Consider the following 13,189-nt stretch of genomic DNA (forward strand, 5'->3'; position numbering starts at 1 on the left):
AATATCAGCTGAGATCATCTAAGGCAGTCCAACTGCAGCTGGATATGGGCCACTAGATGATTCTCTTGGCCCATTGCCCTTCTCTTGGGAAAGATAGGGAGCAGATGTTAGAGAAACACATAATAATCAAATAACTGGGAGTCTTCTTCCATGCTTAGAATCCCAAGACAATATTCCATAGTGGGACCTCTGGTTTTGGAGGTAGAACTGCCATAAATTCTGGGAGATTTGAGTGGACAGGCTGGGGTTTTGTTTGGTGTGGTGTTTTTTTGGGGGAGGGTATGAAGTTCTGTAAGTCTGCAGAGCAAACATAGATGCTTTTTCATGGGAAGAGCAAACATTTTTCTGGGGAGGTTTCATTGTTCTGTATCTTACCCTTTAGGAGGCAAAAAAAAGTGTTTGCTGAGATATATCTGACTAACAAATAGGTGTCTACATCTGATTTAGTTAGTTTTGGCTCCCTTTATACTTTATGAAAATCTAGTCAGGTGTTTTGTACTATGTAGACATATAAAGTAGGTGCAATGGATGACATCCTAACAGTGCTTCTCTCCCATTAATGTTTATATAGAGTGCACAGGCTGATTACCTCAGCTGTACAATGTAAACTTCTACATCTTTTTTTTGTTTTCTTTTTTCCCCTCATATTTAGTGAGGTTACTGAAATCTGTGAGATGTAGCTAGAGAAGATGGCATAACTGGAGGAAAACGGACAAAATAAAGCTTTGAAAAGTCTAGTTGATTCTTTGGACTGCTCCATGATGCTGGAATAAAACCAGAGCTGAATGCTTTCACAATGTGTCTGTGCGTGCTTTTCTCAAGAGAAGGCATTTATGCAGCTGCGGGGCTGTTGCTGTGCCAAGGGACTGGGAGCAGGGCTGTCTGGGCTGGTGGCTCTGTTGGGGAGCTATGTCCCCTCAGGATCCTGCACCTGGACTGGGAGCCACAGGGACTATAACATACAAGTAAGTAATTGGGTCAGGGATTTCACACTGGACAGGTAATGGATTTAGTTGCTTTTAAGACCAAATTGCCTTTTCCTGCCTTTGTGTAATCTGGGAGCAGAGTAAAGGCAAAGAGGAATTTAAATAAATTTACATGGTAAGAGAAATGGAAGAGATGCAGAAAATTAAGGAGAAGTGGTAAAAGATGAGCAGATGAAAGGGCTTCCACAATGGGAAGGGCAACAGTATCAGTACCCCAGGTGTTGTGAATTTTTAGGGTAATTAGAAGAACCTCATCAGCAGGCACCTGCTTTTAAAGCACATGTCTCAAAGTTTGAGTAGGGCATTCATCATCTCAAGTTTTTGATGTGGATCTGTGGGGCCTGAGAGCAGCAGCAAAAGCAGCTTGTGTCACGTGTCTCCAGGGGCTGCCCTGGCAGAGGGCTCCTCTAGGCCTGCTATAGATGTTCAGAATGTTTTAGCAATCATTTCCCAGGTCTGGAGAGTTTGAGTGCTACTCTCTGCAGAAGGGAACAGTGACTGGATGCTTCTGTGAACTTAGCTTGAAAGGGACACGTGCCATCCTGCTCTTTTCCAGATACAAGTCAAAGAAACCATCCCTTTCATTCTCACTAACCATCTCAGCTCTCTCTACAGCTCCACCCCGCTGGTTTTCCAGCAACAGGTACCAGTCCTGTGCTGCTGTTGTAGGGATCCTGTTGCTGCGTTAGCTCTGAGGCAATGCAGATGCTGCTGTTCCTGAGCAGCCAGTTCCCTTCCTGGGTATGTGTGAGTGTGTGTCTGCTGGTGGTGGTGGGGAGATCCTTCCCACAAGCTCAGAGGGCTCCCCCTGGACACGGGCCACCTGCCCACCCGCAAATGCCATCAGCAAAATGGTGCTTCCAGGTGAAATTCCTGCTCCGTTTCGCCTCAGTTTCCCACCCTAACAACTCCAGTTTCTCTTTGAAATCAACTCTTCTGCAGCTCAGGGAGAAATTGCCTCCCTTCACTCTCCCTCCCCCTTCCCTCCTTCCAGCACCGATGCCATCCTCCCATCACCGTGTTTTGCAGACCCTGCCACACTAATTAAAAAAGAAAAAAAAAAAAAAAATCTCTGGGACAGCAGCAACGGTGTTTAGGTGTCAGAGAGGAGGAATTGAGGGAGGCAGGAGGAGGAAAGAAAAAGAGGAAAAAAAAAAAAAAAAAAAAAAAAGTGCTTCATTTAAACTTGATTTGAATAAACCCCTCCTCCTACTCGTCCTCATTGGTTTCCTTCTCTTCCTCCATATTAATGAGACTAGCCAGGGAAAAGCTATTGGTTCCATATCCCCTTTCCTTTCCTTAGGCAGTCGGGGGAGGAGGTGTTTGCCTTTCTCCGCAGGACCAGCTCGCTTTGCAGAGCATTGTCTGGGTATGAGAATCACACACACAGGCACACACATGCAGAAATCACACCATAGCCTTGACTCGCAGGCAGAGCATCTGATCCAGTCTGAATACCCTACTCCCGCTTCACTCCCTATTTCCTGAGCGCGAATAAAATCCCCCTTTAAAAAAAAAAGAAAAAAAAAAGAAAAAAAAAAGAAAGAAAAAAAAAAAGTTTGTAAATCTCCTGCCTCTCCTCTGGGCTTTTTTTTTTTTTTTTTTTTTTTTTAGGTTTTGGTCGTGGGGTTGGTTTTGTGGTGTTTTTTTTTGTTGTTTTTTTTGGTTGTTTTTTTTTTTTTTTTATTAGATTTTTTTTTTTTTTTTTATTTAGCGATGGCAAATTCCTTCACGGCCAGGACTTGGCCCAGACCCTGAGCAAAGGCAGCCTGGACATGACCGGCAGGCGAGGGAGGAGGAATTTGGATTCCCTTCGGAGGCGCCGACCCCTCCTCCGCCCGGTGCGAGCGCGGCGGGGGCCGCCCGGCTCCGGCCGCTCCCTCCCCCCGGGGAAGCGGGCAGTGTCCCCCCGCCGCCGGCTCCCACCCCACCCCACCCCGCCCCGGCACGGCGGGGATGCAGCATCTCCGGCACCGGGACGGATCCTTCCTGCAATGGTAAGTCCTTTCCTCCGGGGTGGCACCGCTCGGGCTCCCGGCTGGGGCTTGGGGGGGGGGGGGGGGGGGGGGCGGGCAGCCGGGCTCAGCCAGACCCTGGAGATGCCAGAGAGCAGCTACTGCTGCACTCGGCGAGGGAAAAGGCACCGGCGGCTTGTCTTAGAGTGACATTGATTTACCAGCTCTTCTTCCTCTTCCTCAGGTCCTGGGAATACTTTTTTTTTTTTTTTTTTTTTGGGGGGGGGGTGGTGGTGGTGTGGAATTGCATGCAGCCTTTCTGCCTTCAGCCAGAACCGCAGACTCCGAGGATGCGTCTGCCAGATAGATTTGGTTCTTTGCAAACAAATAAATCTCCCTTTGCAAGCGGTGACAGGTTAACGTGCTCGGTATGGGAATCACGTCTGTTTTTAACACAATATGGCTGGTAAATAAAACCTGATTGCTAACAGACCCAGTGCTGCTGTTGGCATTTTTTAAGCTCCAGGCTCCCTTTGCAGTTCTGCATCTTCACCTGCCGCAGAAACTCTGATTCACCCTTCAGGCAGTGCACCAGGACTTCTCTATTTTTACTGTGGGGTAGTAGTAAAAATTGCTGTTAGCGTGTCTTTGACCTCTGCTTGCATGCTTCTGTGCACTTCTCCTTATCAGTATTTGAACAGCTGGTTCTAATAATACCATCTTTATGCAAAGCACATCTTAAGTCAGAGGGATAGCATACAGGACAGACTCTTTACCGCTATGCTGTGAATTTAACATGTGAACACTTCAGGTATGTATTGGAATCTGAAGAGTTTACAGCCAGGGAAAGATAATGCAGCATGCTGTTCAGCACTGGAAAATGCATGAAAAAAGAGAGCGATAGATTTGTTTAGTGACATGCCGATGTTTATGGTTAGACGATCATCCCACTTACAGAGAAACAGGTCTGAAAGAGCTCCCTGGAAGTCAGTGGCTTTCCCCTGCATCTAATCTGCTGGTAAACAGAATTTGGCTTTAGCTTGAAGAATATATTGGAGTGGAACTGGAGGTAATTGTAATCATAAAAAATATTAACCAAAGTGAATAAGGCAACAAAGTGACCTGATTCTCTCCTAGGGTATTATGGATTACCATCTGTCTTGTGTATATTAATTTCAGTGCAAGTGTTGGACTGATATGGCAATATGCAACGTAGCTGAAGTAGCTTTTTGGGTGTTTTTCTTAATCTCTTGGAGTCAACAAACAACAAATGGATTTTCATTTGATGTTATTTGGGTACACAGCCAACTCACTTCTCTATTCAGCCTATGCAACACTGGTCAGGTATGGTGAGGAAACATTTCCTTGGCTAGCATATGCTAATCAAAGGGATTTTATGATTACTTAAGGTTACTGTCACTGTGTGAAGGCAAACTCCTTAAAGTGGTGTTGGTATACCTGCAGAGAAAGAAGGCATTATACAAGCATCTATACTTGGCTAATGCAAAACACACTGGAGCTGTCTTGAAATAAGTTGTCCTATAGGATGGGTTAGGCAACACAGCTCCAATTTGATGAATAATTAAGGAATGCTATTCAGTGCAATAATGGGAGCTGGATTAAAGTTGATGTCTCTGCTTATGTCTCAGTGTCTCTGCTTATGTCTCAGTTACAGTTCTGGGTTATGGTCTTCTGCCTTTTTTTCCCCTGTTTCTATGTGCTGAGGGCAATAGTTGCTGCTTTGTTGTTCATTCAGGACAGCTACAATTGATCTGTTATTGTACTGTCAGTCTATCCTGGATATTGTGGAGTGGAAGGTTTCTGTTGTTTTGTTTTCTCCAGTCGAAGCCTTGTGTGCGGTGACTGGAAGGGTAGCTATTGGCACTGAGCAGGCTCCAAGGTCATGGGGAGCTTTATGTGTGATAAATACACATCTTCAAGCAGGGAACTAGCTTTGTGATCGCTCCTTGGCTTTAGCCTTCCATCATTTGTTGGAGTCCCTGCAAGAAGACAGGAGGGCTCCTTCCTCCCTGTAGATTTAAGATGTCTGCTGTTTGCATGGTGGTGCCACAGCCGCACGTAGCTCTCTATATCTGCTGTTGTCGGTGTATATGTGAAGCTCATAAACACTAAGGCAGAAGCTTTGTTGTGGGATGCTACCACGGAGAGAAAAACAGAGATTTCTGAGATTGTGGGCTGCACTGTTGATCACGTTCAGACCTTTGTTCATCACATCTCTCTTCTTTTGGCTGAGTGAGCCGGCATCCTGGAGATATTTTTTTATGGGGTTGCGTTCCATATGTGCCTACGCCTTTGATAAGTTGAGACCCATGTCCCCAAGCTGATTCATTTTGATGTAGCAGATTTTGTTTTCCTTTCCTTCCTTCTGAGCACACTTAGTACAAACAGTCAAATTCCTAAATTAGCTCAGACTATCTTTTAATGAAACCAGAGTGTATGAGTTAAGCTCAGGACAGGATCATGCTGTAACTCATATCTGGCAGAAAGACCTGCAGAAATACCAGGTCTTACAGCTAGTCCTGATTTAATAGAGTAGTTACTTCTTTGCCACAGCTTTCAGGAGAGGTAAACTGATACCAGGATATAGAAGTCAGTGGAAATACTGAATTTTACTTCACCCCTCTACTTGGCCCAGAGAGTGCAGCTTCAACCTTTAAGTCAGCAAAGTGTATTTTTGTGTTGGCTCATGTTCCTTTGTTTCTATTCTGTGTTCTCCTTTCACATCCAAACATCCCATATCACCTGTGAAGACTGTGAGGGCAGGATTTGGTACACACCACAGTAAACAGTATTTTGGAGTGAGTTTTCCACACCACTGCAGAAGTGGAATAATTCTACTGAAAGGGATGAAAACGCACCAGTGAGGAACTCCTTCTTTTTTCCTGTTCACAACTTTAAAGTCATCTTTGCTGATAATGTATCTTCAAGGATAGCTGTAACATCACTCTGTTTCAGACTACTGCTGCTACCAGATAGATACAGCATCCCTTGATGAGACACTTTTCCAATTCCTTTGGTGCTGAACTTGCTTTGTTCTTAAGAAATGCTTTGCATGCAGAAAGGTATTTGGTAGTTTTCCACAACACTAACAAGTACCAGAATTCATGTGTCTGTGGTGGCTGTTGAAACACTGTTTGGATTGTAATTGAGTGGGCACAAATATATGGGAAGAAAGACAGACTTTTTTGCAGAAGGTTTTATGGCAGAATGTTCGGTCCTTACCCCATTGCTTTGCTTGAGTTTTATTCTTTGACCACCTTTTGTTTTCTCAATTTATTGATCTGTCTTTTTAGACTTGAACTTTTATCACCACAAGACAAACTAGGAACTCATGTAAAACAAACCAGATTTTTCAAGTCGTGTTTATGTAATTCACTACAGTTCATTGATTGTATCCTCGTGCAAGTTGATGCACTGATCTGTAGAGTTGTTGGATTCATAAATTCAGGGTAGAACTTCTTAGGAGGTGCTAAATCATTCCATCTCCTAAAGAAAATGTAGAAGCATCACCACACAGAGCATTTAAATCTAACACGGCTGTTGTGCTGAGGAATATTCCCTTAGAAAGGTTCCTGCAGAAATATATAACCAGAGTTTCAGGGACTCTTATTTGCTGTTCTGATTCTATGCTACTTTTGAATCCACATTCTTATAACTGTCCCATGAAATCAGCTGATTTAAATTTCACATTAGAGTTTATCTGCCCTGGAGACATCCTGACAGTCTCATTCCTGCTCATTCAGGTGTGAAATTTTACTCTTGGATAGCTTAAGGTAGTTCTGTGTTCGGAAAGTGCTCTGATCTGTTTGAGAGATTCTTTTATAAAAAAGATTTTAAAGGTGTGAAAACCTCTGTTTGATGTCACTGTGTTTTTATTTAAAAAAAAAAAAAAAAAACCAAACAAAAAAAAACAACCAAACAAACCAAACAAATTAAATCAATAATTCTAAATTATGTTTACATAATTCATAGTTGATACTAACACTGACAGAAAAGGGGATAAATATTTATATGGTCTATTCTTCATAATAATAATAATGGTTATGGCAATAGCAATAATAATAATAATAATTTCTGTTTATAACATCTTAGGAATTCTGACGTCTAAGAGCTTCTTACTGAACATAGAAAAACATTACACTTCTGCCACATCTGTTTGAAGGTTTGTCCGTCCACCGTTGAGGTATTTCACAAAAAACCTCAATCACAATGGCTCTTGTACTCCATTAGAAATGATTGGATCACAATCGCTCAGGAGCTGCAAATGGAAGGATAATTATAGTCTGTTATCTATGATTTGTTTGGCCTGCTAAATAGAGCTGAGGGTTAGGGCAGGAAGAGTCCTTTTAATCTATATGGTGGGTTAATAGCCTAAATTTTAGATTTTTATTTTTTAGTTCCTCGGAAATAGGTAAGTTTTGCTACTTTTTGTTTCCTGCAAGGGACAGTATCTTGTCCTTTCTGATTGGGTGGGAATTCTTAAGGAAAAATGTCTTACTGAAGAGAAACGTGACAGAATCGAGTTGTTGTTTTGCAGGGAGTCATCATTAGGTCCATTTCTGAGGAGTGGAGGATTTATAAATTGCCTCATTCTCAAGGTGAAAACTTGGCCCCAAAGGATCTCCTGGCAAAACTCTCATTTATTTCATGAGTAGGAAGGCTTTCTCACTCAGGAGAAGTGTTTGGCAGCCTGGGTGGTGTTCATCTGCTCTCACTTAAGCATCTGAAATCTAGGTGGTCATGTTTAAGGTAATCATCTCAATTCACTGTATTATAAGTGATGAGGGTGGTTCATCTCATCCTGAAGCAGATCAGATGAATCACCCTGTGGAGGTCCTTGCAGCAGCTGGCTCAGAGATATACACTCAAAATCAGTGAGATTAGTCCTTCCATGATTTCTCATGGATATCCCTGTGAAGCACAACATCTCTCTTGCTCCCATCTTTTCTCAGGGGGAAGACTGATAATTTTTTGTTAGCTCGTATAAATAGAAAATTGTGATAGACATCAAGGTTTCTGAAAAACCCAAGACTGCTGTGGTGATCCCCCCAGTTTCCTCCCTGCTCCCATCTTCCCTTTATCAAACCAGCAGAAGACTCAGCCTGTCCCTTGCAGGAAGAATTCATTGCATATGTCCCAGGCAGCATACTATCGATTTGTCTTAGTTTTTTATTATTACTATTATTCATTGTTTATTTCAAATTTCAGAGGTTTCCTCAGCATATCTACACTTTCTGTCTTCAGAGCAAGTCCAGTTACTAAGAGGGATTTGCCAGCTGAGGCTTGTATGTAATTTTGTGAACAGGTGGGGATACATCAACACAGGGACACATCTATGATGGCTACAAGATTTTCTGCAGGCAGATGCAAGCTTGCTCTGCCTGTTCTCTGAGCCAGCCAGAAGTTGTGCAATGCTCCAAGCCTCATCGAATATACTCTAGTGGTGAATAGCTACACTGTAAGTTCCAAGAAGATGGAAATGAATGTTGACCAGACCTCATTAGCTTAGGGTTGGCACCTTGTGAAATACATTTTGACCTGCTTGGAGCACTTGCCATGCTGAGAATTAGGTGACCTAAAAGCCAGTTTTTCACCATAAATCAATAGCTCAATGCTTTCTTACTATAGTGCATCCACCGTCTGCCCAAAGCTAACAAAACCCCTCAGTCAGTTGATAAATGGATTTAACTAACACCTTCTTTCTTCACTATGGACTTTAAAAATATTTACTGAAATCCACATAATGCAAAAAAATAAATACGTGAACGTCTCAGAACACAATGATATGTAGACTAGAAATAAGGTTGTAGTAGTAAGAGATACAGTTCTTCACAGTGGAAAGAAATTATATTTATTTGGAAAGTGAGTTTAAAATAGCTAAGATATATTTAACTATTAATTTATTTTCCTGGAATGGTAAGACTTTATTAAGACATAACATTTCTGTTTCTGCTTTTACTGTCACGTTTTTGAAGTAAGTTTATAGAATTTCTTTTATTTATAGCAAAAATATAAAATGGCACATTCATGGTCATATGTAAAAAACATTTCCTTTTAAAAAGCAATTTTTGTAACAGTGATATTTATATATGTATCTAAATTCTTAAATTGATGTAACTAGTACAAAAATCCAAAAATGAGCTTGGGCTTAGCACGTACTAAGATGTTGGACACACAACAGAACTTTCTCTCGTAGAGTTGGCCTAGAAACAAATTATATAAAGAAGCCAGCACAAGTGCATTATGTAAAGACCCAAGTTAAAGTTAGTAAAGTTACTCATTTCCTGTGTTTTAGAGAGCTGGATCTTTGGATTCCTTCCAGAAGTTTTGTGCTCTAGCTTAAGATGCAGAGGAGATGAGAGAGCATCAGAAATACCGCAGATGCTTAAACTCTTCATGACTAAGGCTGTGAATGTGTCACAGCTGTCACTGGAGCCTTGGATTCCACAATCCACACTCATTCATTCAAGTTGCATGAAGTTTGACAGCTTGGATGGTGTTTTTGTGCTAGTGAATGGGCTAGTTAGCCAAGATGATTATGTACAGTGGGTTAACAGCTGGAACAAACTTCATTAGAGAATAGTACTTGGTGACTGCAGAGGAGAGAGCAGCATGAAAAGCTGTTATTAGCCATGTTGAAGTTGCTTCTCTGCAGCATTCAAGCCTCTGAACACTGCTCTATATTCTCTGGCTTTTTGTTCTCTGACTTGCTCTTCATACCACAGCTGGATGTGGTAATGATAGCCATGGAAAAGAGCCTTCAGAGACTACCAAAGTCAGAATGTTATACAGAAGAGGAGAAGAAATTAATGTTATGGCCCTTTTGGTTCCCCCAGCAAGTGTCCCCCTGACAAATTTTCACCTCTGGTATTCTAGTTACTATTCTAGTTACCAAAAAGAAACATTAACTCTATTCCAGCCCAAACTAAGACAAACTTATTCCTCTCTGCTGTATGGAAGACTTGCAGGTCTTTCTTGCTAAGATAGTTTCTATCACGCTGACCAGAAATAGGATTCAGATCACAGATCAAGACACCTAAAGATAGGTGTGTGATTTGAAGCATCTACCTGTATCTAAGTACATAAACTCCTGTTATAGTCATGAGATTTAGGACATGGCTCAGTCACCTAAACATAAGTGTTAAGTGTCATCTGAGATCCCCTGGGTTATCTAACATCCACCAGGGATCTGTAGGTATGATGCTTATCTACACCACACCTTTTACCCTCTGTAAGAGGGCAGATAAACTACCCTGGGGTATTGGTGACACCAAACACCAGACTTTAGGCTACTGATTCTTGTGCCAGGCCAATGCCCAGGCAATACAGATAAAAATAGGTATCTACTATAGAGTGAGCTCTGTAGCTCTTCGACCTGAAAAGTCTTCAAAAAATGCCACTGAGATGGTTTAATCTGCAGTCAGAATCATGTCCTGTGTTTCTGCTCCCTCCTGATGTTTTAGAGTGAATGATCAAATCTCTGCCTCAGTGTTCTTACCACACATGCAAAGAGTTAAGTTGATATTCCAAGCCCTGCGTGAGAATATATGAAATTGGTATTGCTGTCTTGAGATATCACAGTTAAGATACTGTACTACGAAAGAATTACTACATTACAGGTGTATCTACTTAGCTCTAAATCATTCCTGGAATTGTTTTCCCCTAGACAATATTGAGACTACATTCACCTTTTCTCAGGTTCAAGTACCACAAACAGCTTATGGTCATCCTATGACTGAATAATCTAGAAGGTGTTTTTCTCCATATATAATTTACAGCCGAAGTATTTCCAGCCTGTGCTTCATCTTTTAGTTCGTTGCCTTGTACAGCTCACTAGTCCATGCTGGCTCTGTCCTGTTAACTTAGCCATTTTCCCTTCATCCGTGCATCATCACTGTCTCAATCTGAAGCAGAGGAAAAGGTCAATCCACAGCAGATGTGCTGGGATCATACTTATGATCTTGCTTTACTTTCCTTATGGCAGCCTGACTGAATATTCTCACTTTATCCTGACACTTCTGGGTGTCCAAGACACAGCTCTTTTGTTGCCCAGCTTTTTGTCCCCTGTTACTTCCAGGTTCTTTGAATGTTCATGATTCACCAGCTTCAGTCTGGAGTTTTTCTTTGTGATTTCTTTTCCCAGCTTCCTTGAGATGTAGGTTCCCTGAAGTTTTTGCATCTTTAATGCAAGAATCTTTAACTTCCATCCAAGTTCCCTAGTGCTGCTGAATTTACTACCTGATTGTCTCAGTTTCTCTAAACTCTCTGATTTGGAGTGAAGAATGTCAGCTACACATCTACTTCGGTGAAGGTTTGTGTTGCTTTTCTTTGCTTTCTTTTTTCTGGCATGTTCTCTATCTCCAGAAAACATGGAACTGGGTCCAAGGTGATTAAAGCAAAACATGACCTATTTAAATGAAGACTTCAAAACACCAGGCTTTAATATTATTCTGATAGGCCAGGCTTCCTCAAGCTCTTCTGGGGAGTTTTGTGTGCATTATTTTGGGAAACCTCTCATGTAACTCTCCCTGAATGAAAAAGATTTCTTTAACTTTTCAAGATCCATTTTATCTGTAGCTTCCCGATCTGGCAGAATAAGCCTCCCATCTTCCTGGAAGAAACAGTAAAGGATTCTCCAAATTACGAGCCTCTATTTTGATTCAGTTGTCTTGATTTTTATTTTTTTCTTCTGATAGCTCATTAAATTGACCTCTTGCTGTCCCTACTGAATTAGAACAAGGGCATAATTTAGCTACTCTACCATTCCCAAAGTGCTTCTGAGACAAACTTCAATAAGTAGATTATGTATATTTTGTAGTAGTTTCATGTACACCATTACTGCATTATGCAATACAGTGGATGTGACCCGTTGTCAAATCTATTCACAGATACAGAAAGTTTAGTATGTGAAATGTCATAAAAAATATGGGTTTGAAAGCAAGTATGTAGCTCAACAACACAGACAATTTGTAACACGGCTATTTTCTTAAAAGGTGAAAAGGAAGATCACCTGAACTTTAACATGCCATTCATTTCTTTGCTGACTGGCGAAACTCTCACCTGATATTCTGTTTAATGAACTGACAGACTACTCCATACTGCATGTCATGTACTGAAATGTTAAAATTTCAAAATCCCTTCATTTAAATCAGAGGTTGTCAGAATTTTCAGACAATTGTTTATAATTTTACATAATTTCCCTTTTACTTCTCTTATAAGTACTTGCTCCAAACACATAACATTTTTGTGTTTGCAGATTTCTGTGTGGGACTAAATGCCTGTTTATTATATGCTGTCTTTATAAGCAGTGGAGTCCAGACTTCAATTTTTTTTTTGATCCCAAAGTAGGTTTCTAAAATAATTCATGTGAATTGGACAGCCTTTTTACCTCCATTAACTGTGTGGTATAGTGGGCAGTGAGTGCTGTGGAAGAGCCAGGTAAGCCAGACAAGATGATCTAAAAAAGTTAAATGAGATCTACCCATTTCATCTAAACTGACCAGACTGAAAGAATATGCAGGTGTGTCTGCCTGTCCAAGCTAATCCATATCCCTCTCTTTAGCATCATGTTCAAACTTGCATTTTTTAAGTCAGCTTTAAGAGCTTTAACACAAAATTTTATAGCTTGTGATTCATGGGCTGGTTTCAACCTGAAAAATTTTTCTACACTTTCTGCTCTGTCCTTACCATTTCTAAAATGCATCACCCTAGTGTGCTACTACTTCTGTGCGACTCTGAAAAATCACCAGCTTTAGTGCCTCAGTATTTACATTTAGCCTGCAACAGATAAAAGTTCAGACCAGAGATCATAACCTGTACTACAGGAAACAATATGCATTTGTATCAGGAATGACAAAGATGAAGTCAGACTTGAAGATGACTGAACCTATCTTGCTGTTTCACATTTCTGCAACTGCCCTCAACATATAGTAATCTCCGTCTTTCCTCAACATGCATGTCAAGACTTGGATTCCTTGGCAACTTCGATAGTCCCATCATCCTCCTGCCTTGACTTTCAGCACTCCTAAACATTGTATTAACCTTTGTGGTAATTTTTTATCCTCTAAGATCAAGAAGGCTAACAAAAATGACTGATTGAAGGGAACATGAAGAAAGAAAAATATCTAATGTTTTAAATTGAATTGATAGTAGTGACATCATCTGAAGCTGACCTTAGGCTTCAACAAAACGCTAGTCTCTAAACAGATTTAAAGTCTTCCATACTCA

At 41.1% G+C, this 13,189-nt stretch overlaps 1 protein-coding gene across 10 annotated transcripts in view; it reads left to right on the top strand.

Moving 5' to 3' along the window:
• The first annotated feature begins 2,286 nt into the window (after window positions 1-2,286).
• Window positions 2,287-13,189, top strand: part of ADCYAP1R1 (ADCYAP receptor type I) — a 142,183-nt gene continuing 131,280 nt past the window's right edge. For 7 of the 10 annotated variants that reach the window (XM_033002872.2, XM_033002873.2, XM_033002875.2 and 4 more), the window contains exon 1: window positions 2,646-2,983. The gene's annotated coding sequence lies outside the window, so the exon portion shown is untranslated. The other 3 variants (XM_042801754.1, XM_042801755.1, XM_033002871.2) reach the window with 3 other exon arrangements.

This window comes from Tyto alba, unplaced genomic scaffold, assembly GCF_018691265.1.
Source record: "Tyto alba isolate M040663 unplaced genomic scaffold, T.alba_DEE_v4.0 Super-Scaffold_38, whole genome shotgun sequence".
In the NCBI taxonomy this organism is placed as follows: domain Eukaryota; kingdom Metazoa; phylum Chordata; class Aves; order Strigiformes; family Tytonidae; genus Tyto; species Tyto alba.